The sequence below is a fragment of the Capsicum annuum genome, chromosome 10, assembly GCF_002878395.1.
Source record: "Capsicum annuum cultivar UCD-10X-F1 chromosome 10, UCD10Xv1.1, whole genome shotgun sequence".
NCBI lineage: Eukaryota > Viridiplantae > Streptophyta > Magnoliopsida > Solanales > Solanaceae > Capsicum > Capsicum annuum.
In genome coordinates this window covers 213,083,566-213,108,664 of record NC_061120.1, presented here as the reverse complement: position 1 = coordinate 213,108,664, position 25,099 = coordinate 213,083,566, and the positions used below count along the sequence as shown (strand labels likewise).

Below are 25,099 nucleotides of genomic sequence, written 5' to 3'. Positions count from 1 at the left end.
AATTCTCATGAGGTTAAAAATGTTCATAGAAATTTTTTAGAGTCAAGTTGAACTAAGATCCTTTGATTCGTCCAAAGTTTGGTATTCGATTCTACAAGGGTCTAATTTCAATATGTATAACTTTTTATATACATAGAATTGAGAAGCTCAAGACCCACCAAATTTTATATAATTGCATTATCTTTTCAATGATACCAATTTCGCCTTAATTCAATACCCGAGCAAAAAGTTATGGCCATTTTCGTGAGAGAGGCAGCATTTGCACACAATTAGCGTGCGACGCGCGCTTTGTCGCACGTACCTAATTTCCAGGTTTTGTTTTCATATTCTTAGGGGAAAAAGGGTCCTTTCCTTCACCCTAACTCGTCCGTAACAAATAATTAAAGCCTTAGGGAGCATTATTTGCCCCTTTATCCATAATTTCTCTCCAAGCCTCCCTCAAGAACAAACCCTAATCTCCATTCAAGAACTTCAAGAATTTATTACAATATCTTAATAAAATCAAAGAATTAGATTCCCTAATCCAAGAATCTCAAGAAAAGCTTTCAAGATCATCTCCAAGGGTTTCAAAGTCAAGTTTTCTATATCAAATCAAGCCTATTAAGGTATGTGGAAGTTCATCTTTCACTCATGGATCTCAAAAACTCTTTTCTTTTATTTAAAGAGTGAATTTTTCATTATTATGGTATTTTGTATATTCAAGAAAGATTGAATTTCATGTTTTGTAATACCCGTGCCTTTTCTTAGCTTGAAATCATCACCACGATGTTTGAACTTGCTTTAAAATATGAATTATTTTTTTTACATATGGTATTTTTATGATTTTCACTTTCCATCATGTGGGAAATTGTTTAATCTTTTTATCGGTACCAATTTTATCAAAATCCGATGTCAAATCAGAAAGTTATGTCCGAAAAACAGAATGCAGGAATTTTGCCTAGATGCTACGGTATGGCTCAACGGGCCGTTGTAGGTACGATGGACCATCGGAGGCCACCATCTCTGCGAACCAATAGGACCATTTTCTATCACTGTCCGATGGTCCGGCCCAACGGATCGTCGCAGGTCCGACGGACCGTCGGAGGCAACCATCGGAGACTTCCAGTAGCTGCCAGTTCTGCCCAGGTTTGATGGCGTGGACCGACGGACCATCAGAGGCCACCATCGAACCATAATTTCAATGATTTCTAGGTCATTTTAATAGGGGTATTTTGGTCATTTAGCACCCGTTTATATATACCCATTTATTCACGATTTCAGCCACTTTATCCACTATTATTTCACAAACAAAAATTAGGGTGTCTCTCTAAATTTAATCTCCAAGAACAATATCCAATCTTCTTCAAGAATTTAGGGATTTTCCATTCTCCAAGTTCAAGAACATCAAGAACCTTGAATCAGGTATGCATAGTATTCATTCATGGACCCCTTTCGTCCATGAAGCCCAAAAATCCTTTTCTAAAACTTAAATTATGGATTTCCTTCATGTTTTCATGATTTGACTGCTCATGTTCATGTTGATAAATATAAAATTGGATCCTACTCCATGATTGTTAATAATATCCATGTGGATTTAATTACTATGGTTATAGATTCAAGCAACCCTAAGATTGAAATCCTTGAATGATAAAATTAGAATTGAATAATGATGTTTACATGTACCATGCCTGCAACATGTTTTATTAAATGCCTATATGAAGGAATATTGTCTAACTAGCATGATATCATAAAATCCCCATGTATGTACAAGTTATGCCTATTACATGTTTGATGAAATGCTCCTATGAATGGAGTATGTATTATGATGTTAGTCAAATCTTCAAGTAACTCATCTATGTCAGTTTCCTTCTATCGAGTCCTGGGGGTACTTGTACTCGAAATATTAGCTCTGTGCCTAGATCCATGTCATGTTTTCATGATACTCTCAGTCAAGCTATGAATTCTTAGACTTCAAACAGTCTTATGACTCAAGAAAAATCTCCATGATCTCATGACTCAGTCAGTTGTCAGGTATCAGTAGTATTCCTTCAGTCAACGGAACTTAGTAACTTAGCTTATGATCAATTCAGTAAATCATGTTTAGTGTCCATTCAGATGGGAGTAGGAATTAGTACCGAGTGAACCCAAGGATGGGAACTCACCTGCTATATGAGCGTGTAATTCTTAGAAGCAATCCTTGCGTTCTAGAACTATGTAGCCAGCATAGGTTGAGACAGCATAGCCTGTTATATGAGGGTAGATGATGTGGATTAACCTGTTATCTGAGGGTTACCACCATTATCAATAGAGTTACCTATTATATAAGGGTTAATTACATGTTGTCCTTACCAATGATGCAGTATTGACACCCTTCTAATCAGGGCATAGATTGGACCCCAGCTTGGCTATTATAGCACATATGGGACATGTCGGTTAGATACTACTTCCCACAGTTTCATGTTACAGAATCAGGACTATCAGATATAGTCAATCAGTCTCAGTAATAAAACTCAGATAGTTCTTCAGATTTAGGTCTGTCAGATACAGTCAACTCAGATACAGTATAGAATTCAGATAGTTCCATCAGATTCAGGACTGTCAGTCACAGTCACTCATGTTATTAGTTATATTCAGATATAGCTATTCATGTTATAAGTTATGTCAGTTTAGTAGTATTCAAATTTAGAAATTAGGCCATCACGATATCAGTATCAGTCATTATGTATCATGCATGTATTCTCACGCTCATGATAGTTAATCAACTATGTATTAGTATTGTTCATGAATATGAACCCCATGCATTCAGCCTACCTTATATGTATACTCATTACATTCCATCATACTGACGCATTTGCGCTACGGTGCTTTCTTTTTATATTACACCATAGGTTCAGAGACACAAGTTCTAGATCAACAGTAGATTCCATTCCCAGCAGTCAGAGTAGATATGAGTCCTCATCCTTCAAGGACATGATAATTTTTTTCTTTTATCTCATTGATTAGCTTATTAGTTGGATTTAGTTGGGGACATATCCCATCGGCTCATTATTCAGATTATTCAAATAGTAGAGGCTTTCAAACTAGATACAGATTTTCATGTTCAGACTTCAGTAATTCTAGTTTTTTTGGGTGTTCTATTAGCCCACACAGATGTTACGTTATTCAGCTATGTTAATGATTGAACCTTATGGCCTTGCAGTGCATGTTTCTGCATTATTATGTTATCTTATGCAATATATAGGTACAGATATCAGTCATGGGTTAGCATGTGGTCCTTCAGGGTTATGAGCACCGTGTAGCATTTTGGTTTAGCAAATCGGGGCGTTACATGTTTTCATGGTGTTTTAAATTTAATTCAGCCCATGTGTGATTCCATGCAAGATTTTAAATTCCTCATGCTATAAATTTGAATTTCCCATACTTTGTACAAGTAAATTCCATGAGGGATCCTAACTTCATGATGTTTAGCAATATTCCCATGTTTTAAATTCATGTCTTCCACATGTTTGATGAAATCCCATATCATGCTAAGTCAATTTCAAGATGAATCCCAAGTTATGAATTTTGCCATGTAACTCTATTATTCACTCATGTTTAAGACATTCTTACGTTTATGTTATGAACTTTACATGTTTTGTTGAAACTCTCATGTCCTATTTTAAGTGAATTACATGTGAATTTTCCAGTTCTTGATTTTAGTTATGTAATCATGCTATGCTCCCATGTTTAAAATATTACCATGTTCAAGTTCATGCCCCTCAAGTGTTTTACAAAATATCTAAATGAATGCATGGTGTATAAGTAGTTTATGAAATGCTTTCAAGGTCATGCCATGCTTTACTATCAATGCTATTTAGTCTTGGGGTATTTAATATCAGACAATTTAGCTGTTTATCTAGAATTATAGTAGCTACAGAATAGTCACAGTAATTTCACGAATAATAGTACTTAGGTGGTTAACAAACTCAGTGAACTCATTCCAGTTTGGTCAGTTAACAGAATCAGTGTGGGTTTAGTCAAGCCTAGTACAATCGAGTTTCAGTCCCAGTATCAGTTTTATCGTTAATAATTACCTCAAAATCCGTATGCACTATTATTTTCAAAATTCCATGACATGAGCTTATCAGTTATCAGTGCATTTACAAGTTAGTATTCTAGTGTTACTCAGGTGGGAGTAGAATTCAACACCGAGCGAACATAGGGATAGTGTCTCCCCCGTCAGTTAGGCATGAGGCACTAGTAGCAGTCCCTATGTTCCAGAACTACGGCGCCACCGTAGACTTTGAGGGGTACCCTATCAGTTAGGCATGACACCCTCGTCCTTTGGGACATCAGTTAATAATCACTACAGTTTAGGTTTGATTCAGTTGGCAAGGATAGAACAGCCCTCCCCAACATAGGTCAGACGTTTAAATCTATGATAGGTCACATGGTTTATATCAGTTAGATGATACCTCCCACAATCTCAGTTACAGTCTCAGTTCAGTATTTAGTTCAGACTTCAATTCAGTTCTTCTTGACCATAGCATACAATTATCAGTATTTCAGTTTACAGACTATTTTCAAAATCATGTTATACGCTTAGTCTTAAATTCTTAGATAATACAGTTTACATACATTCATGCTAAGTTATATCATGTTGCTCAGTCAGTCCTTTCCACATATGCATAGTACTTTACAATTTCAGTCCAGTTATTCAGAATAAGTACAGTTCTGTATTACACCAGTATTCAGCTATTAGTCATTCAGTTAATCAGATAAGTTAGTATGTTTATGCATTCGTGCTCAGTGTGATTGTATATTCAGATCCTTGATTTATGTCAGTCTCCATTACATAGTTTCAGACCCACTATTCATACAATATCCATATTTTACCATATCCCAGCTTTAGTTCTACTTATGTCATTAAAGTAAAGTTTTACAAAAATTAAGTGTAGAGATTCACCATTTTATCAGAGTATGTTTGTCACTCATGCTTTAAGATGTTTTCAGCTTTCAGTTTATTCTAGCCTATTGGTGAGTCTACTTACACTTTACATGCATATTTTACGATTATGTATGAAATCCGTTTTACTTATTGCATTCACCCCTGCATGCTCAGTACATTTCAGAAGTACTGATCCATATATACGTCTGTGTGGCTACATTGTTTCATAATGTAGGTACCAGTTGTATCCCGCACATAACGATCAGACAGTTGCAGATTCCAGCTAGCAGGTGATGAGTTCTCATACTTCGGGAACTCCAGACAGTTTTAGTTCTTGTACAGTTCATTTACTTTCATGTGTATTGATTAGTGGTATTTGGAACATGTCCCAACTATCTATAGTCAGTATAGTAGAGGCTTCATAGATGTCAGTCAGAGTCAGTCATGTAATTTCAGTTTCATCCTTCACATTTATCAGATTGTAAAGCTTTATTAGTATTGTATCTATTTTAGATTTTTAGTATTATTATATTTTTGCACAACAAAACAACTATTTATTATGTTATAACTCAGTTGTTTAACAGTATGCCAGTTCATGGGTTAGCTTAGGATCACTTGTGATTACAAGCACTTTGTGATGACTAGGGGGTAGTCTCGGGTCATTACAATATAAAGTGAACTAAAATCACATTAGATATATGCACAGATTGAAACGAAACTAAGAAAGTTGGGTGTAACTTACCTTTTTAAGTTTTCATAAGCTAGCTTTATCCTGCTAAAATAAAATTCAAAAATAAGTCAATCATATTTAAACTTAGGCAAACTTCAAGTCTCTTTTATGCAATTATTATAATCCTGAGTTGGAAAAACAAAGAGAGATTGAAAAGAAATAATATATACCACCACCTGGCAACAACAAAGCCAAACAATGCCCCGCCAACAAGATAACAAACTGTAATGATCAAACATAAAAATTAAATAGAACTAACAAAATTTTAATGAATAACAAAAATGGTATTTTGCAAAAGTTATGATCTGAATTATCAATGGGATATTGGGTTGCAGCTGTCTGGCTCTGACAATATCCCTTCCACATTTTAATAAACAAGTGAAAAAAGAGAACATTGGATCACAAAAAAATTTGGAGGCTAGTATCAACAGTTACGCCAATTAGCACTTAGAAAAGGCAACATAGCAATTAAGATGTCTAACCCATTGCTTCATCATTAGTATACACAACCAAACATAAACATAACCTTATGTACCAAATATGGAAAAAGAAAAACCTTGAACTAAACATCTTAGAAAAGATACTAACGAAAGTACAAAACCATAATTCTATTCCATGAGATAACAATACAGCTAGAAACTATGAAACAAGGTCTAAAGTTGTAACACCCCGTATTTTGGGCTAGAATGAAAACCGTCATTTCTATGCGTAGATGAACCAAAAGCCATAAATCCTATGTAAACTTGGCATGTTAATCAATTATGCAGTGTGGCATGTTAATCAATTATGTAGTGTGGAAATCTATTTGAGAATGAATTGAGATTATAGAGGTCCCCTAACTCAAGGATGAGTTGAAAGCTTTCCTATCGTTTGAGTTTGAGTGAGCATCATAACTTGGGTCAATTTCAATAGACCATAACTCTTTGTATATAACGAATTAGAGGGACAACTATATATCAAATGAAATCTCTTTGAATTATCTTTCCAACGATACCAATTTCACCAAAATCCAAAACCCGAAAAAAAAGTTATAGCCATTTTCGTGAATGAGACAGTAGCATCGCACAATTAGCGTGCGACACACGCTCTGTCGCATGCACCCAATTTTCAGGTTATGTTTTCACATTTTAAGGGCAAAAGTGGTATTTTTCACCCCCTATTCAGCCATAACACGGGATTAAATCCCTTAAGCACAAAAATAAGGTCATTCTCTCTCAAAATCACCAAGAACACTTCTTAGGGTTTCAACCCAAAGATCAAAATATATTAAGATTTCACCGTGGGTTTTCAATAACTCTTCGAGATTCGAAATCCCCATTGCGAGGGCTGCAAGAAGCACCCATCAATTGTTCGAATAACATTACTAAAGAACGAGTTCATTCAAAAGTCATAAATTAAGGTACGTGGGGTTTTCCTAAAATTTCATGGGCATAGAAATCTTCTTTTAATTATGCAAAGGGTTTAGAAATCATGATTTTGAAGAAAAGGTTTTTAGATTTACGATTTTAATGATTTTTTTAGAAGTGTAGACACCTAATTTTGTACCTCCCAAAATCCAATTTTATCTATTTTAGCTCACCTTACTGCACCCTCATCCATGTGATTATACCCCACAAAAATACAAAAATAACAACCCTTAAACAAAATCCGTAACAAATTTGATCTTGTTTTAATCATCCTAACTTCCCCTACCCCACCTCACTACCCATGTCACCACCCCCTCACGTTCTTTTTGATTCCTTTAACCATATACAACAACAAGAAAAGAAGAGGGACCCACAGGGAACTTTCCATCATGACTAGGACACCATATCAGTGAAAAGGAACAATTTTTTGTTTTGGGCTTCATCACAGAAAAATAGAAAAAATATATACGGACCCACACAATTTCCACGGGCTTCCATTTTGTTTTTTAGAGACATACGCATATATACATATTACTCCTCATCCCTTTTTCCATTAAGAGGGAGCACAACACACACAGAGAAATGAATCCTTTTCTTCCTTCTCACGAAAAATCACGCACACACATACACAACTCACCATAAAATGCTCTCTCTCACTGGAAACACACATGCACGCACATAGTGAGGACGAGGTCGGAAAATTGGAGGGAGCTTGAGATTCCGACAAGAAACCAAGAAGCCAGTGCGAGATCTATCATTTTTCTTGAGTTTTTTCGGCAAACTTTTGCTGAAAGTAGTTTACAGGTCGTAGTCTGCTCGGCTTAGTCCCAAAATCCCAAGATCTCATCGGTTTCCTTCAATTTTCGAGTAGATTTGGATGGGAAACACTAAAAGTCACTTGAATCTGACCCTTAATCATCGTGTCTTGGCTGCTGTCAGCTCACTCGAGATCAGTTTCAATCTGTCTCAATTCTCTATTAGATTTTTAGGGTGCTTCGGGTTTTATTCTTGGTTTGAAATCTGTTTGGGTGATGATTTTGGGAAATTGATTTAGTTTGCTCATCGTTGGGGTTCCTTTTCGACGATTGCAGTCCCAAATTTCTCTATTAAAGCCAAAAACAAGTTTTATTGAGGTCCATGTCCTTAACCCATTCCCTTTTCTTTATCTTGATTTTTGAATTAGTTGTGATTATGAATGCTATGATCATGATTATTGGATTTTTGTTGACGTTATGATGTTTAATTTTGTTAATGTTATGATTTCGGTGATATGAGTAGCGAATTTGAGTAATTTTGCTGGTGTGATTGATAAAAATAAAGTTGGGAGAGGGAATCGAAAATCAATAAGAGAGAATATTGTAATATTTTTATTCATTGTTGATGTTGAACGTTGATAGTATCATGTTTTAGGCCGAAACTAGTAGGCAAATTCTAGGCTTTGGGGTAGGCAACTCCTAGGATTCTAATCATCAAACGCTTAAATATTTATGTTCCTAGCAGAGTCGCCAGAGCTGTCATACCCCTTTTTTACCACCAAAAGAAAATAATTTAAAGGTTCGAAGGGTTTTTATTATTAAAGTGACAAAAGAAAACGATTGTTTCAAAAAAGGATTATTTATATTTTTTTTAATTCAGAGTCGCCACTTGGCATAATCCGGTGTGCCAAGTCACCTTTGGAAAATTCTTTTCAAAATAATTTGACTCTTTTAAACTAATTTGCAAACAGAGATTCCGGCTAGGAATTCCGTTGACCGAGGGGAAGGTGTTAGGCATCCCTCGATCCCGTGGTTTGACCACGATCGCTTGGTAGAGTATATCGGCTAATTTGACATTACTAATGTATAAACCACATAAACACACAACAATCAAACAAACAAGCACAAACCCAAATAAATCCCAAAATATAATGTTCACTCCAATTATACAGTCCAAAGTAAAAAAAATGCAAAAAATATAAATTCTATTCTAACCTATACTAATCCTAAACTGTGCTCCCATGTTCTACCCGATGCCTTGGGACTTCGCTATGGACGTCCTCTGAGTACAAAATACTTCGGAGCATTCCCCGGAATAAGTACAATAAACCTTCGGGCATTTCCCGGTGAATGAATACATCTGATCCAAACAAGCACTAAAACCAAACCATTCAACACAAATTCTACATTCAAACATTCAACAAGAAAACACTTATTTCCTGAATTTGCCTACCCAAACCTAAACTTTGGCTATCCATTTCAACATATCATAAATCAATCACATTCATGCTTATTCTGAATTAAACAAAACGACAACAAACCAAAATTAATCTACATTCAACTTTTTTCAATTTCTCCATTCCCACCCGAAACAATCAATTTTAATTCTCAAACAAGATATCATTTCATTATAAGATCTATATTCAAGGGAACCAACCACGAATCAAAATAAAACACTATTCACTACCAACAATGATTCCAACAATACACGATATTCAATCCAATACCAAATATAATAAACAATGAAATAAAAGAGAAAAAGAGTAGAATTGGACCTCAATTTGAAGCTTTCAAACTCAATGTTATTCGAATAAAGAGAGTCTGCACCCGGAAACCTCAAGCCAAACCTTAACACCGATAATCCAACTCGACAATGAGCAATAATGACCCGTACTAACTGTTATTGTTCATCGACACAGTTCACCGTCACTGTTTAGCATCACTATTCACCATCACTATTCACATTGGCCTCCCATTTTCCAGACCTTTTTCTTTCTAGATTTTTTGCTCTCTCTTGCGATTCTCTCTTTCTCTCCCTCGATTTTCTATTCACTCACCGAACCTTCCCCATTTTCTTATTGATCCTCTATTTTTTGTGTGAGTTTTATATATATGGGTGTGTATTGGTAAAATTAAGTGTGTGTACGTAAATGAATGGAAGAAAAGGAAAATGGTGGGTGGAGAATTGTTGTTGTATGTAGATAATGATAAGAAAACAAAAGGAAGAAAAATCATCTATGGTATCTCTGTGTGTGCCTATTCTCTGAAAGAAGATGAATTTTTTTTTTCCTTATGGGTATAATATTTTGTATCTCTCATCCATGAAGAAGAAGACCCCCCTCCTCCTTTTTTTAAGAACTTTTTTCTGAATCATCCTTTTTTGTATTGTTGAAATGGGGAAAATGTGTAAGGCATGGGGTATGGGGTATAGGGGTATGTGGGGTGGTGATGTGTTGTCAACTTTTAATAGGGAGGGCTGTTGGGATGTTTAAAAGAAGATAAAATTTGTTAGGATTTGTTAAGGGTTTTTATTTTTGTCTTTTTGTGAAGAGATTATCACACTGGATAGGATACATGGTAAGGTGGTGGTAGAATGGTAAAAGTGCTTTTGGTGAGGGACAAAATTACGTGTCTACATCATTCCCCCTTTGAATGTAAACACGAAGTTTTTTCAGATAATGAAGTAGACAACGAGACAGAATTTTGTCCCGACCATTATTAAAAAATGAAATAGAAGGAAGGAGGAAGACCAAGTCTTGATTTAGGATATCCTACCTACCCAAGTTATGAGGGAATCAAGTCACGGATATCTCAAATAATTGTAAAAGAAGGACTATACCGAGTTGGCGAGTGAGGTTCCATCAAGGTTTCGGTCTGCGGTTTAGTCATTACATCAAAAATGAAAATTACAAGTTAAAACATAAATGACATTACAAAAATCCTATCTACGCTGCTTCTTTGGACTCTTGACTTAAGTTTCATCACCCTATTCTTCAGGCGGGCTCCTGACTTGTGATGTCTTCAACTTGTTGCACGGCTTTAAATTTCTTCACCCTATTGTTTGACTTTTAACTTCTTGACCTTGTTGTTTGACTTTGAAATTCTTGACCTTATTGCCTGACTTTCAATATTATCACACTATTCTTCAGGCGGTCTGCTGACTTGCCATTTCATCACCCTGTTCTTCAGGCGGGCTCCTGACTTACAATTTCATCACCCTGTTCTTCAGGCGGGCTCCTGACTTAAAATTTCCTCACCCTGTTATCCAGGCGGGCTCCTGAAATCAAAATCAAAACTAGAACAAAGCTATCCCAAACAGATATTATGATAAAGAAAGATTCCAGTTTTTGAAAATAAAGTCCCATTTTACAGGAGGGTCCTGAACAAAAGTAAATTTCTATTTTTTCCGGTAGGTCCTGGATAGAAACTAAAGTCCCATTTTTTAGGAGGGTCCTGAACTTAAAAATAAATTCATCCCATTTTTTAGGAGGGTCCTGAAAAGAAAGTAAAATTCCATTTTCCAAGAGGGTACTGAACAGAAAGCAATTTCCTATTTTCTAGGAGGGTCCTGAACTAAAGTAAGTACCCATTTTCTAGGAGGGTCCTGAACAGAAAGTAAAATCTCATTTTCCAGTAGGGTCCTGAACAGAAAGTAAAATCTCATTTTCCAAGAGGGTCCTGAACATAAAGTAAATTCCCATTTTCCAGGAGGGTCCTGAACAAAAACTAAAATCCCATTTTCCAGGAGGGTCCTGAACAGAAAGTAAATTCCTATTTTCTAGGAGGGTCCTTAAAATTCCATTTTCCAGGAAGGTCCTGAACAGAAAGTAAAATTCCATTTTTCGGGAGGGTCCTGAACAAAAGGTAAATTCCTATTTTTCAGGAGGGTCCTGAACAAAAAGTAAAATCCTATTTTCCAGGGGGGTCCTGAACAGAAAGTAAAATCCCATTTTCTAGAAGGGTCCTGAACAGAAAGTAAAATCCCATTTTCCAGGAGGGTCTTGAACAGAAAGTAAAATCCCATTTTCCAGGGGGATCTAGGACAGAAAGTAAATTCCCATTTTCTACGAGGGTCCTGAACAGAAAGTAAATTCCCACGGATGTGGTTTTCCAATGGTAGCTGAAGTAAGTGAAGCGAATTTGCCCCTGTTTCAACAAAGAAAATTTTCTGTTAAAAACATAGTGGTGGCTTGCAGCACTTAGCTGTCCCAACACCTGCTCCAGTGTTCATTCCCTTCATTTTGTTTTAGATTGCTGACACTTTCCCCTACTTTGTCACGTCATTGACCCAAACTCAGACAATTAAGAGTGACTATGAAATAAACACAGTATGTCTACTTTGTCATGTTTCTCAAATAAACCCTTTAAACTTTGGTATTTTTATGAGTTCCCAAATTTACCTGTTGACAGAGCTTTCTGCATGTCTTTTTTTGGCTCAGAATCATGTCTATTTTATGCACTGGCTTTTTTGTCTTGCTTTGTGCAATTGAAGAAGTTGGTAGCCAGTTTTGAAATCTTTTCTCACTTGTTTGACATGGACTTGACTCAAAGACAAGAGAAAAATAATAACAATTTTTGCTTAATTTGGATAACTGACACAAGAAAATAAAAATATAACTAAAGAGAAGAAAAAAAGCTGATAGTGAATGTCCCCATTGAAAAAGACAAAAGAAAAGTTTATCTAAAAATGACAGTCAACTCTAATGATTATGACATGCATATCGGATTAAATTACCTGATATTTCCATACAAAAATTTCTACCAATTGTTGTTGAGTTAATGACCTCGAAATTGAGTTGATTCCTTAGGTCAATTGCATTTAAGGTCTCATTTGACTAGTGGTGCCTCAAGGGTTTTTTCCATCAAGACTCTCTCCTTTCCTTTTTTTCCCAACTCACCATTACCTTATGGTGTCCGTGAGGGTTTTTCACAATAAGGCTCTCTTATTTTTATTTGTCTCAACTCGCCGTCGTCTTACAGTTTTCGTGAGGGTTTTCACCAATAAGACTCTCTCATTGTTATCTCTCTCAGCTTACCATCGTCTTATAGGACCCGTGAGGGTTTTCACCTGTAACGCCCCAAAATCGGGTCCCGAGATGTCACACGGTGCTTAGGGTCACAAGTGACCCCAAGCTAACCCTTCTACTGGCATAACTCATAAGCAAATGAATAAAGAGTACAAGTATATACAAATCTATGTAAAATAACTCTTTTCTGAATATGATCGATACAAAAACTGAATTTACAAGATTACAATTCTACCTTTACAACCAAAACTGAAACCAAATACATCAACTTCTATTGATTTTCTATGAAGCCTCTATTAGTACTGATATGAGTAGCCGGGTCATGACGCCCGACTATCCCAACTCAATACAACTGAATAAAGAAAATACAACACTACTAGTTCTGCATAACTAACTCGATCCCTTGAATCAAAAGGAATCATCATCTGTTAACTGGATGCCACGAATTGACTGGATCTGAAGGTGCATACTATACCTTGTACCTACATTCTGAGAAAATATAGCCGACATATGAATATGTGGGTTAGTACCATGGAAATGTACCAAGTATATAGGGGTGCAATTCTTATACAAAATAATATATTAATAACATCACAATTTATAAAATTATGCATACTGATATAAATGACTCACTTAGCTCGAATTAAATCATCAAAAATCATAGATGAATAATACTTATGAAGTAAAACACGTGAGTCAATACATAATTTCTCAATCCACTTTCTTCATAGTATCAAATTCGTAAGGAAATCAAGCCTCAAAACAGCTCTCTTTAGAGCATACATTTCAATCTTTCGGAAACAAATAACTTTCTCAAAACCAACCCTTCAAAACATATATATTCATCTTAGATAAGAGAGTACACACACACACATTGGGAGTTTCTCATAACCGACATAAACCATGTGAGCTACATGGAGTCCAACATCTAACCCACGTTGGGGAGAGCTGCCCTATCCTTGTCATCAGAGTAGGACCTTAATCTTTCATTTACTAGTGATCACTATATAAATCAACCTCACCAAACCCACTATACCTCCCGCTCGGTGCTAAAGACTACTCCCAGACTTAGCTCAGATCTTTTTAAAAGAAAATCCACTATAAAACAGTTCAACAATTCACAACGGGAGCCATAATGCTACCCCTTTCATAATAAATCAATAAAAGTGGATTTCTTTTCTCATCTCGGGTTCAAAATAATCCCTTTTTACGACTGAAAGGTCAAAGCTTCTTTATCATTTCAAATCATTCAAATTCAAGGTGTTCATAACACATAATTTCTCAAAAACAACAATCTCAATTAGAATTAACAACCCATGTCTCAATATCAGATTAAAACTTATCAAAATTCAAGCTTTACATCATAAACATATATAAATTTCTTCAAAATCTGGAAATTTCAGCTTTAAGCACAAAATATCATTGTCCTTATATAGTTCCACTTCTAAAATATCGAAAATATCACAATTTCATGAGAATCAATATAGGATATAAATTCATGCTTCAAATTCATAATAAAATATATAAAATCCATAACTTTGTAAAAGAAAAACATTTTTGGGCACAAGAACGAAAGAGTGTTCTTGTTGAAAACCCCACATACCTTGAAATTTAAGCTTTGGATGAACTCTTAACCTTGGGACTCTATTCATGAAAATAATAGGTGCTTCTTGTAGCCCTTGGGATAGGGATTCTGAATCTCGAAGAATTATTGAAAACTCATGGTTGAATCTTGAGATATCTTGATCTTTAGGTTGAAACCCTTAAAAGTGTTCTTGACCAATTTTTGATGAAAGTGAAAGGATTTTGGATAATTGTGGTTAAATCCCGTGTTATTGACATATATAGGGGTGTTTTTGGCACTTGGAAGTGAGGTATGCGACACAAAACCCATAGCAGACCTTAAGGTGTGTGTCACACACCTTATGGCAGACATTTAAGTGTGCCTCGCACTCCCAATCATACACATATGATTGGGCGGCGCATTTCCCATCGCACACCCTTACTGCTTCTCACGAAAATGGGCATAACTCTTCGCTCGGGTATCAGATTTTTACAAAATTGGTATAATTGGAAAGATAATTCAATTATATACAATTTGATAGGTATTGAGATGAAAAATTCTATGTATATTAAGAGATATACACGTTTGAAGTAGACCCTTGTAGAATCGAATGCCAAACTTTGGATGAATTAATTAGTCTTAGCTCAACTTTATTCTAGGTCATTTCTATGAACATTTTCCACTTCTAAACTACTCCTTAGACTAGGATAATGATCATTCAACTTGTATTCACTTGAGAATCACTTGGATTAGAGCTTAGATGCATAGAAATGACGGTTAGAATTCCAGAATGAAAATATGGGGTATTACATTATCTCCCCCTTGGGAACATTCATCCTCGAATGTGGATAATTAAGCTGAATCACAGAGGAATCTTAGTCTTTAAGCTATCATGTACAACTAGTATAAACCGAATCACTGAATCTCAAATATAGTGAGCCACTGAACTGATCTGCAAGTGCATGAATTCTCATGAAAATACTATATGGCTAAGATAGAAATGAGAGTGTCAACTTATGAGTAACCATTACTTTACGCTGGATATGATCTCATGAGAAAATATGATAGGTTTATAGAATGAAAACTCAGGGTATTACAACATCCCCCTCTTTGGATCATTCGTCCCTGAATGATAATAATTTGGTAAAAATACTAGGAAGAGACTGTGACACTACACAAGATACTTAAGAACTGAATCATGACTTAATATCTGAAACTAAATTCTGAGTTGACTCTACTTTACTTGCTTCAAGGAACTGATACATGTTGAGAGTCGAGGATTCAATTGAAGTGTTCATGATCCATTAATACATCTCGAACTGAGAAGTGATAACTTATGGAAGTGTGATCATGAGACAACAAGACTTAGATCATACAAGGGGTATTACACCGTCTGGACAAAAAACATTTGGAAAATTGAGATTACGCATTGAACACTTATGAAATGAGTCATGATTAAATTGCCAAATCTGAAACATGATGCTTGGATTGAATGGAATTATCTCACGAAATAGAAATACTCATGAAACTTTAGATAGTAATACTAGATGAGAAGTTGAAACTCTATAAGAGCTTATCGACTTGCTTGTCAACTGGATTGCAGGCTATAAGGACTGAATCATATTGACTGCCCATACTCAAATGGAGTATTTTATCAGCATTGTCTACAAAATTCTATTAACATTACGGAGCAATGGATTTGGGCATGATCTGAACAAAACATCTGACTAAGGAATCACAACATTGATATAAATCCGTAGCATGGAATAAAAATATATAACTCATAAACTAGGATAGGATTGCTAGGTCTCAGGCAACACAACTTCTTAATTTCAAGCTTAGATCACTTCTCAAATGCTCTCTCAACTATACCATTCCCTTAAATACCATACTCATTTGATTCAACTTCTAATTCTCACATGGGTACTGATAAATCTTTCTGCAGGTCTAAAGTAAACTAAGTCCTCTCACCAAAGTCAAGACTAACTCAAAAATTATAAGATACAACATACCACTCCACAATACTAGTCTAAACCACACAATTCAATATTCTAATCTTCTTAGAGCTCACACCCTAAGCATAACATGCCTTACCAATTCAATGACTAATTCAAAACTCTTGATATGGATTCACTAGCGCATATTGCATTCATCATCTTACACTCAACATGATATTCAAGCCTATCATTAAAATCACATATAACTTTAAGGCAAATACCCCCAAAGGAATACTCCACATATTCTCTAAACCTTTATCAACAACAATTTTCTTGCAGTATTCTTTAAAAATATACACACAATTTCTAACCAACCATGACATGTATCAAAGACTTGGCCTCAATCTTCACACTTTAGCCTTAGATAGAAAAGCATCAATAATTTTTTTCTTAATGAGGGTCATCAACTCTCTCACATCTAAACCATTGCTTATCCACTATCATCGCCACTATCTTAACATAGGAAGAGGCCACCAAAGGGATAACACATAAGAACCTGAAGCACGAAAACTACACTACATAACATTAACACTTATCTTAGGCTTGAGGAATAAAATATCAAAGGCATGGATTCATGTAATACCCCGTATATCTTTCATGACGTTTAAGCCTTTGGAGTGAGTTGGAAGAAGTTGTATCTTGAAAATTTGATAAAAATTCCAACACTTAGTTTTATTTTAAGATCCTAACTTTGGGGATTTATTTGGAGTCGTGGCCAACATCTATTTTCTGATTTTCAAGTTGTGTTATGATCGTAGAAGTTCATAGTACATCTCGGGTAAGTTTTGGAATTTTTGGACGTTGTTTAGGCCGCGTTTGGATTCCTTTCCAGTGAGCCACGATTAGCGGGCGGCGCCCGCTATATAGCACTGCATTATGGCAGGCGGCGCCTGCCTTAGTGCATTGCTATTTACCAAGCGCCGCCTGGGATATAGCGGTGCAATAAGGCGGGCGGCGCCTGGGTTAGTCCGGTGCTCCCACTGCTTTTTCAATTTCATCCGTCTTTTTTAACCTACCAACCAAGCCTCAGCTTCTCATTTCTACAGAAAAACAAAGAGAACACAGAGAAAGCAACGTATATGCTCCAGAATAAATTTCAAGATCCTTCCAATTCCATCCGCTAAAATCCAAAAGTATTCTGATAAATAGATTCCTCCAGTCAAGATCTTTGAGGTGCATATATTATTTTTGCGGATAGAGCTCCGGAATTACAAGTTCATCAAAACACATAGATTTGAGGTATGTGGGGTTTAAACAAGAATAATCCTTCCCTTCTTGTGCCCAAAACTTGGCTTTTATAAGATTATGTTGATATTATTGTTGAAATCCGTATAAATTGATATTGTTTTGAGATTTTGGAATTTATTGAAATTTGGATATTTGAGACATGATATTATATTATGATTTGAGTTGATATATATATATATATATATATATGATTTATATTGTGATATTGAGAATTGATGTTGTTAAACAAAAATATATTGATTATTGGAAAAATGAATTATATTATGAAATGTTGAAATTTTGATTATTGATAAAATAAATTGGTTTTTATACCTTGATAGTGATATTTGAAGATTTTGAGAAAAAAATTGTTGAATTATGAAATTTGGATATGATTTTGATATATTGATATTACATGTTTTTGGATATTGAATATATGGGATGAAATTTATACGGGAATGTTGATCCCAAATTTTTGACAAGAATTTTATTAGTATGTCCAAAGACAAAAATTGTCATCCTTGATGTTGAGTTGAAGAAAAGAAATCCACTTTTATTGATTATTATGAAAAGGGGTAGCATGATGGCTCCCGTTGTGAATTGTTGAAATGTTTTAAGTGGATTGTCTTTTGAAATTTCTGAGCTAAGTCCGGGAGTAGTCTTTAGCACCGAGCGGGAGGTGTAGCAGGATTTGGTACTTCCCTAGAACTACGTGCCCTCATAGGAGTCGAAATTGAGGCTGATTTATATAGTGATCACTAGTGTTTGAGATTGATGAATTAAGGTCCTACTCCGATGGCAAGGATAGGACAGCTCTCCCCAACGTGGGTTAGACGTTGGACTCCATGTAGCTCACATGGTTTATATCGGTTGTAAGATCTCCCACTGTGTGCGTGTGTCTCTATTCCCTGAAATATGGAAGTATGTGTTATGAAAGAATTGTTTTGAGGAAGTTGTTATTATTAAAGATTGAGATGTATATTCCAAAAATGGAAATTTTTCTAAAGTTTGATTATTATAGATGTTGAAATCAAGAAAGAAGTGATTTGAGAAATTATTGAAATGACTCACGTGTTTGTATTATATGATTTATTTATCCATGATTATGATGATTTTATTCCAGCTATGTGAGTCATTAAGTATAGTATGCATAATTTATGTAAAGACTTGATATATTTATTGCTTAAATTGCATACAGCCCCATATGCTCGGTATATTCCATAGTATTGACCCATACCTTCTGGTGTGGGTTACATTTCCTATATGTAGGTTCAGGTGCTAAGTCTCATCAGCGACAATGATATTCGAGTGCTTGATTCTACATTTTCGCAGCTGGTGAGTCCTCCTAGTTCGAGTAATAAGTATTCAGATTATTCTTAAGTGTTGTATATCTATTCCTATTACTATTTGGGTCATTTGGGGATTTGTCCTAATGGCTACTCAGTTATGTAATTTGTAGAGGCTTGTCGGATTGATTGTGGTGTGATGGGTTGTGTATTATTGGACAATACTTCTTTTTATATATACTCTGATTTGGCAAGATATTATTAAGTGGATGGATTTGTGAGTTATATTGAGTAATAATGTGTGTAGTAGGCTGAAAGGGTTGGCTTGGGGCTACTCGTAGTCCTAAGTCCCATTTGACGTCTCCGGACCCACTTTCGGGGTATTACAAACTTGGTATCAGAGCCTAAGGTTATAAGAGTTCTAGGGAGTCTGACAAGCCGCGTTGCGTAGAGTCTTGATCATCGTTGTGTAGCGCGCCACATCTATGATTAAGAGGCTGCAAGACGTTTTAGGAAAAAGTCATTTCTTTCATAATCTATCATGCTTATGGTTGTCTCCTTCTGCTAATAACTCGTGCTCTCTTATGAAAGAAAATGCCTCATCGCTGAACCAGTATTCCTAGAATCAATGACCAGACACCTCAGCCCGCACCCTCCGGCTGAAAATGTAACCCATGCTAAATTTTGGGCTGTCTTTCAGACTTTGTCCCAAGCAGTGACTGCTTTTGTACAGGCCACTACTCAGGCTGCTGCCTCACGTCAATAAGGGGATGATGCTGCCGCATCCAAACTTCATGATTTTATGAGAATGAATCCGCCCGAGTTCTATGGGTCCAAAGCAGGAGAGGACCCACAGTTATATCTGGAAGAGGTAAGAAAAATCACACGAGTGATGCATGATTCTGACGAGGAAAGTATGGAGTTGGATTCCTAAAGGTTGAAAGACATTGCATATGACTGGGTTGTGACATGAAAAAAGAGTAGAGAGAGAGTTGATGCTCCCGTTACTTGGCAAGAATTCCAAGATGCATTCTTAGATAAATTCTTTCTGTTAGAACTGAGGATGGAAAAGATTGAAGAATTTATGAACTTAAGGTAGGGCTCTATGACTGTTAAAGAGTACTGCTTGAAGTTTAATCAGCTGGCCAAATATGTTTCTGATATGATGTCTGATACCCGTACTATTATGATAAATTCTTGATTGGTGTTTCTGGCTATGTATTTAAAGAATGCAGGGCTGCTATGTTGAATAGGGAAGTGGATTTTACTAGGTTGATGATTTTTGCACAGCAGATAGAAGCTGATAAACAAAGAAAAAGAGAGCGAGCAAGAGGAGATAAGAGGACCAAATCTGAGCAACAAGGTTATGGTTCGACTAGATTCCCTAGAGGGAACCACCCTCAATTTCAGGATCGTTCTTCTATGCCAACGCCATCATCTATGAGTGCCCCTGCACCCATAGGCAGATCGAAATAGGGAATCAGGCCTGCTATGTCTAGATCCCAGCACAGTGTAAGTAACAGGCCTCACTATCCTCCTTGTGCTAAGTATGGCAGGACTCATTCGGGTGAATGCTGGACTGATAAGAAAGGTTGTTTTGGGTGTGGATAGATGGGCCACAAACTTAGAGACTATCCGTATGCTAGGCAGGGGAACCGTGATGTTTGCCCTTAGACTCAGACTGCTAGTGCTCCAGCTCCTGTAACTCGCCCAACTCCTCCTCAAGGTGTTTCTTTTAGAACTGTTGGCGGTTAGCGTCAGAACAGATTTTATGTACTACCTTCCCGCCAGGAGCAGGAGGATTCTGCTGATGTTGTTACTGGTATGCTTTGAGTATTTCACTTTGATGTCTGTGTTGTTGGACCCTGGGTCAAATTTTTCTATGTGATTCCACTTGTTACTGTGAAATTTAAAATGCATCCTAAAAAAATTTCTGAGCCTTTTGTTATTTCTATTCCAGTAGGGGAGTCTGCTATTGTAAAACAAGTGTACAAAAATTGTCCTGTTACTGTTCTTCATAGAGTCATACTTGTTGATTTGATAGAGTTGGATATGGTGGATTTTGATGTTATTCTGGGTATGGATTGGCTTCATTATTGTTATGCATCCATAGATTGTCGGACCCGTGTGGTCAAATTTTAGTTCCCTGATGAATCAGTTTTTGAGTGGTCTGGGAGTTCTGTGTCTCCAAAGGGTCATTTTATTTCTTATCTGAAAGCCAAAAAACTCATATCTAAGGGTTGCATTTATCACTTAGTTATAGTAAAAGATATTGATTCTGAAGCTCCAACTATTCAGTCAGTCAGTGTTGTCATTGAGTTTCTTGATATTTTTCCAAAGGATCTTTTAGGGATACCTCCCGATAGAGAGATAGAGTTTGGGATTGACCTTCTTCCCGATACTCAGCCTATTTCTATTCCTTCCTACCGTATGGCACCTGCAGAACTTAAGGAGTTAAAAGAACAACTTAGAGATCTTTTAGATAAGGGCCTCATAAGGCCCAGTGTGTCACCCTAGGGTGCACCTGTGTTATTCGTGCAAAAGAAAGATGGTTCCTTACGTATATGTATTAACTATCGTCAGCTTAATAAGGTCACTATCAAAAACAAATACCCTCTTCCTATAATTGACGATTTATCAGTTGCAAGGTGCGAGTTAATTTTCAAAAATAGACCTTAGATTCGACTATCATCAACTTAAAGTAAGAGAATGTAATGTTCCAAAGACGGCCTTCAGGACCCGTTATGGTCACTTTGAGTTTCTTGTCATGTCTTTTGGGTTAATAATTCTCCCACAGCTTTCATGTACCTATCAATCGAGTGTTCAAACAGTACCTTGATATGTTTGTCATTGTGTTAATAGATGATATTCTTGTGTATTCCCAAAGTGAGCATAATCATGCTGACCATCTTAGAATTGTTCTACAAACTCTCAGAGATCACCAATTATTCGCTAAATTTAGAAAGTGTGAATTTTGGCTAAGGTCAGTTGCTTTTCTGGGCCATATTATTTTTGCCGAAGACATTAGAGTTGATCCCCAAAAGAAAAAGGCTGTAAAGAATTGGCCTAGACCTACCTCCCCGTCTAATATTAGGAGTTTCTTGGGTCTAGCTGGCTATTACCATCGTTTTGTTGAGGGTTTCTCATCTATTGCATCCCCTATGACTCAGTTGACCCAGAAGAAACCTAAGTTTCTGTGGACAGATTCTTGTGAGAAGAGTTTTCAGGAGTTAAAGACTCGACTGACTTCAGCCCCAGTTTTAGCTTTGCCTGATGGTACTGATGGTTTTGTTGTGTATTGTGATACTTCTAGAGTTGGTTTGGGTTGTGTGTTGATGCAGCGAGGTAAGGTTATAGCTTATGCCTCTCGACAGTTGAAACCTCATGAAAAGAATTACCCTACCCATCATCTTGAATTAGCTGTTGTTGTTTTTTCTTTGAAGATCTGGAAGCATTATTTGTATGGTGTTCATGTTGACGTGTTTACTGATCATAAGATCTTTCAATAGGTGTTTACTTAGAGGGAGTTGAATCTTAGGCAAAGAAGGTGGTTAGAATTGTTAAAAAACTATGATATGAGTGTGTTGTATCATCCGGGTAAGGCAAATGTTGTAGCAGGTTCTCTTAGCAGGTTGTCTATGGGTAGTGTAGCTCATGTAGATAATGATAAGAAAGAATTAGTTTGTGATGTGCATTGTTTGGCTAAATTAGGTTTTAGGCTGCTTGATTTTTCTGAAAGGAGGATGTTAGTGCAGAGTAGTTCTGAGTCCTCTTTAGTCTCAGAGGTAAAGGAAAAGCAAGATTTAGATCCTAGTTTTGTCAGACTGAAGGAGTCAGTCAAGGACCAAAAGGTAGAGGTTTTCTCCCAAGGGGGAGATGGTGTGCTTTGATTGCAGGATAGACTGTGTGTTTCATGTGTTGATGGTTTACATCAGAGAATTATGGATGAAGTGCATGGCGCACAATATTCTATTCATCCTGGTGCTACTAAGATGTACCGCAACTTGCGGGAAATCTATTGGTGGTGTGGTATGAAAAAGGATATAGCAGAGTTTGTGTCTAAGTGTGATACTTGCCAACAGGTCAAAGTAGAGCATCAAAAACCCGGTGGTGTGATGCAAGAGTTTAGCATTCCTACTTAGAAGTGGGAAGTGGTGAATATGGATTTTGTGACTGGCTTGCCTCTTTTGCATCGTTATCATGATTCGATTTGGGTTGTTGTTGATAGATTGACTAAGTCATCATATTTCTGGCCTGTACATACATCTTTTACTGTAGAGGATTATGCTAAGTTGTATATTCATGAGTTAGTCAGGTTGCATGGAGTTCCCTTGTCCATTATCTCAGATAGGGGTACTGAGTTCACTTCACAGTTTTGGAGAGCTTTTCAGAAAGGTCTTGGTACCCAAGTTCATCTTAGCTCTGCTTTCCATCCGCAGACAGACGGTCAAGCTGAGAGAACTATTCAGACCTTAGAAGATATGTTGAGGGCATATGCACTTGATTTCAAAGGTAGTTGGGATGAACATTTGCCATTAATTGAATTTGCTTACAATAATAGTTATCATTCTAGTATTCAGATGGCTCCATTTGAGGCTTCATATGGTAGAACATGTAGATCACCCATAGGTTGGTTCGAGGTGGGTGAAGCCGCTGTGACTGAACCCGATGCAGTGTTCGAGGCTATGGAGAAAGTAAAGCTGATTCAAGAGAGACTGAAAACAGCTCAGAGTTGTCAGAAATCATATGCTGATGTAAGAAGAAGAGACCTTGAATTTGAAGTTGGTGACTTTGTGTATCTAAAGATTTTGCCCATGAAAGGGGTAAAAATTTTTGGCAAGAAGAGAAAGCTTAGCCCTCGTTATGTTGGTCCTTACAGAGTTCTAAACCATGTTGGAAAGGTATCTTATGAAATTGAATTGCCTATAGAATTGTCAGCTGACCATCCTGCATTCCATGTATCTATGCTTAAGAAGTGTATAGGTAATTCTATTGTGATAGATCCTTCGGAGAGTCCTGATGTTCAGGATGATCTTTCTTATGACGAAGTTCCAATTGAGATACTTGATTCCCAAACTCGTAGACTAAGGAACAAAGAAGTTCCCTTGGTCAAAGTGTTGTGGCGAAATCAGTTTGTTGAGGGTGCTACTTGGGAAGTCGGGGCAGATATACGAGCCAAGTACCCCCATCTCTTTTTCGAGCAAACCGAAGGTACTATTCTTTCTTATTCCTGATTCAATTGTCTATCCGTTACCCTTAAGAGTTCATAGCATGCATTGAAATGTCCAAGAGATTAAGTTGAAGTTGTGTTGATTGAGTAAGCTATTTCAGTCTTGTATCCTCAGTTTCTTATCTATTCCAAGCTTTACGAGAGACATTCGAGGACGAATGTTCCCAAGGGGGAGATAATGTAACACCCCGTATATCTTTCGTGATGTTTAAGCCTTCAGAGTGAGTTGGAAGAAATTGTATCTTGAAAATTTGATAAAAATTCCAACACTTAGTTTTATTTTGAGACCCTAACTTTGGGGATTTATTTGGAGGCGTTTCCGACATCCGTTTTCCAATTTTCAAGTTGCGTTATGATCGTAGAAGTTCATAGTACATCTCAGGTAAGTTTCAGAATTTTTGGATGTCGTTTAGGCCGCGTTTAGATTCCTTTCCAGTGAGCCCACGCGATTAGCGGGCGGCGCCCGCTATATAGCACTGCATTAAGGCGAGCGGCACCTGCCTTAGTGCACTGCTATTTACCAGGCGCCCCTTGGGATATAGCGGTGTAATAAGACGGGCGGCGAGTCCGGTGCTCCCACTGCTTTTTCAATTTCATCCATCTTTTAACCCACCAACCGAGCCTCAGCTTCTCATTTCCACAGAAAAACAGAGAGAACACAGAGAAAGCAACGTATATGCTCTAGAATAAATTTTAATATCCTTCCAATTCTATCCGCTAAAATCCAAAAGTAATTTGATAAATAAATTCCTCCAGTCAAGATCTTCGAGGTGCATATATTATTTTTGCGGATAGAGCTCCGGAATTACAAGTTCATCAAAACACATAGATTTGAGGTATGTGGGGTTTGAACAAGAATAATCCTTCCCTTCTTGTGCCCAAAATTTGGCTTTTATAAAGATTATGTTGATATTATTGTTGAAATCCGTATAAATTGATATTGTTTTGAGATTTTGGAATTTATTGAAATT

At 36.6% G+C, this 25,099-nt stretch overlaps 1 pseudogene; it reads left to right on the top strand.

Moving 5' to 3' along the window:
* The first annotated feature begins 888 nt into the window (after positions 1-888).
* On the top strand, positions 889-24,132 carry LOC124887897 (annotated as a pseudogene).
* The last annotated feature ends 967 nt before the right edge of the window (positions 24,133-25,099 follow it).